This window comes from Micropterus salmoides, unplaced genomic scaffold (genome assembly GCF_014851395.1).
Source record: "Micropterus salmoides isolate LMB-PRFRI ecotype aquatic unplaced genomic scaffold, ASM1485139v1 Ms_hic_scaffold_22, whole genome shotgun sequence".
Taxonomy (NCBI): Eukaryota; Metazoa; Chordata; class Actinopteri; order Centrarchiformes; family Centrarchidae; genus Micropterus; species Micropterus salmoides.
The window spans coordinates 5,214,476-5,221,736 of NW_024041373.1; positions in this window are offsets into that span (position 1 = coordinate 5,214,476).

Below are 7,261 nucleotides of genomic sequence, written 5' to 3' on the forward strand. Positions count from 1 at the left end.
ATAAGAATTTGTGAACAGAGGAAGATTAAGATTAGCAGAAACAGTAAAGTGAAGGCTCTGTCACTAACAAGAATTATTCAACATGACCTTTATGTACATGTGCAAGGGTATTTATAAGATTATGCATTCACACACATTTCCAAACCCCCACACAGCTCAATTTACATTACCATGCTTGTTAATTGGAACTCCTCAAGAAATTATAATGACTGCACTTCTTCAGTAGTTAGCTTTGCCCTGAAAATTATTTCATTTATGCTTCTCCTTTTGCCCTGGGAAAATACTTACAAAGTAATTGCGTATAATTGCAAATACATTTGACATTGTGTTACAGAGCTGGTTTAGTTTTGGGTGTTTTAATTTAAGTGTAGTAGAATTAACCAGTTCCCACTCTAAGAGCTACATTCTGTCACAAAGGATGCGGATATTTTTTTAGATGCTTCAAAAAATATATTTCTATTTTTTTGATTGAAATGAATACACCTTTTCAAGTTCTCTGGTATTGTATCATGGTATCATCTCTGGCATGGCTTACTGCTTCTTCTCTATGTGACGGAGCCCTCATTATTGTTATCAGTTTAACATTTGTGTTTTCAGGTCAAACTGTCTGCTGAGAAAAAGCCATATGTTAAAAGTCACGAAAAACCCTGGACTGGTCAAATTCATGGCTGGCGACTACTGATGTAATGTAATGTTTACCTGCGCAGCTAATTGAGCTAACTATAACGAATTCGACAGGAATCTCACTTCTTAGACACTGTATCTGTAAAGACGGCTCAGATGGTGACTGTTTTGTTACTAATGGGTAAAGTGATAACATTATTTTATTGTTACTTCACAAGAAGATTTCATGTCATCACTAAATTAAAAATATGGCTGATCTTAAAGTTGTTTAGCATCAGTATCATGGAAAACATGTGTTGTCCAAGAGAGAGCTGTTCCCATGGTGCTAAAGAAGAAACTCCCAGTGCACAATGTCAAAAAAGTCATCTGAGAGACAAGAAGCAAGAGAAAGGGAAACAGAGTGATGGAGATGCAGGGGAGGAGAGGGAGTGTGTGGAACTGAAGAGAATGTGAATTGTGTGTGTGGAAGTGAGCAAGAAGCAGAGGTCATTTATATAACCACAGTGATGAAACATCCATAATTTAGCCCCTTAAAGTGTGAACAAGACTGAGCTCCTTTAGTCAGACAGTGGTACAACGAAAAACACATTTACTGAGAGAAGGCCAGAAGACCACTCCACATCCTTCAACCACTTATTAAAACTCATTTTCAAACAGTATTATTATTATCTTCCTTCCTAATATTTAAAACTACTGATTTTTGCCTGTTATCCGTCCTGTGACGCTTAGGAGGTTGGCTTTTATTTTGATAGACAAATTACTTTGTAAATTACTGTAAAAGGTGCTTGAGGAATAAAGCCTACGATTATTACTTTAGGGTCTGACAGGAATGACATGCGTCTCATCGTTACATGTTGAAATAGAGTAAAGAACACGACTTGTGTGCATCAATTACCCTCCTAACACTCTAATACCCCCTCTGTTAACCAAAACTCATTCACCCATTGCCATGGAAATAAGCCACGGGGGAAAAAAGGGCCATCATCACTGCCATGACCGCTTCTCGAGAGCACTCTCGACTTCACCATGGAAACAGACCAATAGTTCAGGCTGGGGTGTGTTTTATAATCACCCCAAACTCCTTTGCCCCAAGTGTACACACACACACATACACACAGATGCTCCTCTATCCCTGTGGGCACATCTCATTGACATAATGCATTCCTTAGCACCTTCCCCTAACCTTAACTATCACGACCACATGTCTAACCATAACCTAACCTAATTCTACCCCTAACCCTGAAACCAATACTACCTTCAAATAGTCATTTAAACTTGTGGGATCCAGCAAGTACAGTGGAATACTGGTTTTTGGACCCCACCACTATTATAAAACAAGCCCCCAACCCACCCGCACTCACGGCTTCCCAGTATCTTCAATGAATGCAGTAACCTCATTTAGCAGCGGGTGGCTGTCACATTTAGGACTTGGCCCCCACCACAAGGGTAAAATATTCGACTTGATTAAGCCCTGCATTGATTCTAACGCAACATTCTGATTACATTTCACACAAATCATGTGAAATGTTCTGTGATTATGTTGTCCCACTGGTCACAATGCTGCAGGCGTTCCATCCTATCAATAATATAATTCTCTGGGTCTTGGTCTTTGAAGTGTTGGTACAGCCATAAATCTAAAAGTATGTTAATTTAACCCAGTTTCTCCCAAAACACAAGTCACAACTAGGGCATGAAATGAAGTCTGCCTGCTCCCCGGCAAGTGATATGGGACCAACTGAGTCCTGAAAAAGGAACATGAGCCCAGTTGGTGTCGGCAGCCATTAGCTGCTGTTAGACAGAATCATTATTGAGAGGGAAGTGTGGAAAATGGACACAAAATGAGTACAAGGTACAATAGTTTGTTTACAGGTGATGAAGGAATTGGTGCTAAAAAAAAAAACTGAATTGAACTGAAAGACAGCGCTTCCTGCTGTGCACCGAATGTGAAGTGATATTACATGGTGAACAGATAATGCAATAGTTTATACTGTGATGTTGGTGTTTTGATGGAACTTTGCACACAATATTATGGATTTTTGATAGTAGTGCTGCTGAAAACAGCCTGCATTTCCATAATTTTGAGTTCCACACAAACAATCCAACAGATATCAATGTGGGTACCATTAAAGGAACACTTTCAAACTTTGACAATCTAACTGTGACAATACAGTCAACATATGTTTAAATAGCCCAATTGAAAACACTGAGCTACAGGAAGAGATGAATGTAAGTGTAATGTTCCGCCCACAACACAATAAGGCTACCAAAGTTTGTGCTCATCAATACCGTGTTTTAATGCCGAGATTTACCCCAAATGAGCCCAGCATGGTGTGCTATTTAAATAATGACAGAAAATAACCAAACATTAGAACATAGAGTTCACCGAATGAATTAATAATTTATTTTTGCTTTGCACCATTGGATGTTTGACAAGTACGAGTGAATTACTTTGGTCCTGAAGAAATCTTTGGAGATTCTCAGGGACGTCCTGAAGTGTTCCCATTCCTGTCCCAGTAGCTGCACGCCACAGTGAGTTGCACTGTGTACTTAAAGTTGAGCCTCGTGTTTTTCTAAAAACAAGGCTAAAAACCCACTTATGTTGATGTTCAAGCTCATATTCATTACATTAAAATCATTAAATTGAAACGGAATAATCAAGGAACAAACATTCTGATTATGTTTTTAGACAAATTAATTAATATAAAATAGTGATTTGAATTCATAAAAACTACCCGTCAACTATTTCACGGTTGCTCTGAAAAAATTGGTCAAATCCATATTTTATTATATGTTGTGGTCATCTGACAAATTAACATAGTACCCTTTGCGTCCGTATATTCGAGGCTTGACAGTTTGTGCCAAGAAACGTAGCAATGCACCAACACAGACTGCGAGCAAGAACACAACAATGCAAAAATATTTGAATTAGAATAATTAAGAATTAGAAGTGAAAGGGACAGATACAGAAAATAACAAAACAAACAGACTCCATCATATCATTTCCTGAAGAGATCTGTTTTTAGCAGGATGGAACCTCTGAGACAGCATTTATTCATGGGACACAAATCAACAACCTGAAATAAATACATAAAATCTGTTTTAAAGTTGCTGTAGTCAAGATTAAGCCTTCTTTTATATTAGATATTTTTGTAGAGGCAATACTTGAGTAATTGTTTGGCAAGCCAAGGAGAAAAACGCAAGGATGGAAAGAACATTTGTGTATAACTGCTTATCTGGATGGTGATCACACTATTGTTTTTGCTTTCATTCTAGCACATCCTGCTAAACTGAATTAAACAGAACAGAGGAGCTGACAGAAACACACACACACACAGAAGTAAAGGCAGAGTCAGGTAACCAGAGACACGGAGGGATGGATGGAGGAATGGGGAGGGATGTGCGAGTGCTGAAGGCATACTGCCATGTATTTGACTCATTGATTATTTGTGAAATCTCATCCACTCGACATGGCTGCAAGGTGTAGCATTGGTTATTTATAGCAGGGCATCCACTCTCACTCTACCATGCTACAGTCCGGAACGTTGATCAATGCTGTATCCACCGCGCTTTCTGTCAGTGCAGCTTACCCTCAGCTAATCGAATACAATACCAGATTGTATTGGGAAAACACGATGATTGCATATTACAAATTTATGGAGAAAACCCCCAACCAATGCTCACTTTTTTCCTGCTTTTACTGAGCATGGAGCAGAATCTCCTGGTGGTTAACTGGCCAAGACACATATCATGTACTCAAAATGTCACAGGTTTGAATCCAGCTTGTGACCTTTGTTGAATGTCATATCCTCGGTGCATTCAATCTTTCCAGCTATTCTGCTGTTGTTTTCCTCAGTTAGGCACAAATGCCATTAAAATGCATCCATGTGGGAGGTACAGGACACGTGATGAGTTCTCCCTCTAAACTGACAGTTTGGTAATTTACATTTACAGATTTACGTTTACAGAGGTGATAATACAAAATCATGGCCATTATTATTTTGAGATTGTTTTGCACTGTGAATATACATTTACATTACATTTAGCTGACGCTTTTATCCAAAGCGACTTACAATTGTTATATATGTCAGAGGTCGCACGCCTCTGGAGCAACTAGGATTAAGTGTCTTGCTCAGGGACACAATGGTGGATGTCTCACAGTGGGAATCGAACCCAGGTCTCCCACACCAAAGACAGCATCTTATCTATACCAGTAAATGAAAGGTATGAGGCTTCATGGTCTGTTTTTATTGTGTCGTTTTTAGTGATTCTGACTGATTAGACCTCTTGCCTGGTGAACTTGGGCCGGGCCACTTCTGGGGAGTATTCTGAGGTCACCAAACTATGGAGGGAAATTCGACTCAAGATGGTCAAAAATGTGCATTATCTCATCACTTCTCCTCTCCTGAAAACATTCATGACTTGCTAACCGTCCCGTTTTTCATTGCCCTCTCCTGGCTTCTTCCCGGGTCACAGCAGTATGTTTAATGTTACAGTAGCTGAGTGGCGGATGCTATGCTGCTGACAGACGTGATTGTAGATTTTTTTCTGAAACAGTTTGGCAGTTCTAGTGAACAGTCTATCATTTCTCACTAGTTCATCACTTCTAATATTCTCTAACATCACTTACAGCAGCTAATGCTGAACATTAGCCAAAAGGGCTGGCTAAAGCCATGTTTATCAGTGGAAGAGTGCTAACGTTAATGAGCAGTTAAACTATATTGTCAAATGTATTTTAAATATATCCGCCGCTTGTCTGTAGTTAAAGTCGGTGCATCAGAAATTATTCAGCCAGAGGGGACATGTAAATAAACCTGAGCTGAACAAGTATTTCACACGACTTCCTACGCAAACAAAGTCATCTAGCTCCTCTTTCAAATGTGCAACGTTAGTGTGAAATCTCAAGCTGCAGATCCTCGATGTAGTCATGTCATGTATATTAGATGCATCAAGCAGCGTTTTCTCTGGGTCACTGTTCATACATGGTGGTTCAAAAATTCGCGTACTTTTGGCTAGAATTAAAGATATTGGCCGATTTATCCGCATCTCGGATTATAAATTCATTTTATACCAAATCAGTATTGGTCTTGAAAAATCCCATATCGGTTTAGGCTCTATTGAAGTGAATTACTTTGTACAATGTAGGCTCTGGAACATCTAAAGACAAGATTTTTATAGCTGTTCCAAACTGACACACTCAAAAGCAAGGCAAAAAGCCTAGTGCATGTATTTTATAGTGCTGTTATATAAACAAGAACATAAACAATCAATTTATCCTGAATAAGAGGTATATCCTAACCCCTCCCTCAAATTGGATGGACTTTGCAGAGCATGGCAATTTCCATGGTCAAAGGTTAGAAGGATTGAACTTCGGAGGATTGAGGAGATCAATCTGCAACCAGAAGCGTATATGTTTTAACCTGTTCTTCACAGAAATGAAAGGTGAGGAAATTTTGGTCTGCCTCACTTGAGACTCTGGCTGATACTTATCAGCCAACAGAAGAGAAAATACAAAAGTTGCTGTGGAGGCACCAAATGAATTACTCAGAAAGGCTTTCTGTCTGAACAAACACAAAGTCCTGAAGTGCCTGCGCAAAATCGACAAATTAATAACAATACCATCTATTTTACGTAAAAGACAGGAGTCCCTCCCAGGCAGGACATGTTTGCTTGCAAATTCAAAAAAAGGTTGATGTAACTCTAGTCTGCTCACAGTAGTGTCAGACGTGGTGGTCTGAAGCCACCACTCATGTACCAACGGCCAGATGGCATAATAAGGCCTCTGCACAAGACTCAAATAAAGCCTGACAGCATTAAACCTTTCCCCTAATAATGTTACACTTATTTAACCTTCAATAATACAATATCAATCCAAAATATTATACTTCACCCTGCAATTGGTTTATTTTACATATCTGACACATTAAGCAGCTATTTGAATACAGTTTGACAAGTTTATAATGGTCTAAAGGTTATTATATTGTAATTTGGTAGAAAGATGGTCGTGTCTTACCCAGGCCCCAGATCCACAGCGGGCTCTGTGCTCTCCTTGGGACTGGCTCTACATTCGGACTGCTGAGAAAGACAAAGAGAAAGGTTATTAAATATTGAAACATTGTATTTCCCAGTTTCTATGTTTCTCAATTTTACATCATGATAGATAATACAATCATGCGCAAGGATTTGACCTTTCTCTTTAAGTTTTTACAGACAGCCAAAACTGACCTCAAAGACCTGAAAAAAACAACTTGTCGTTTGATGGAGATGCCTTAGCACAGCTACAGATTAGAAACCAATCTGCATTACAGATTTCATTTAGAATTACATTTTAAATGATGCTTTATTATGCATGCCATAGGGCAGTGGTTCTCCACCGTTTTTGGGACAGCGCCCCCCTATCCATCCATTATCTAGGTCCCTTACCGCCCCCATCAAAAAAGATGTTTGCTATTTGCCCTGAATATTGTTGATTTTTAATTGTTACTATTGTTATTAAAACATGGAAAAGGTAACAAAAAAAGCCATGTGAAATGTAATTATATTTAACTAATAAGTGAATGTTCCTCCAGAAACTGTGTGTGAAGCCAGGTACTGTTTTCTTGGATGGGGCACTTAATAAGTGGGGGGTATGGGGGTCCCT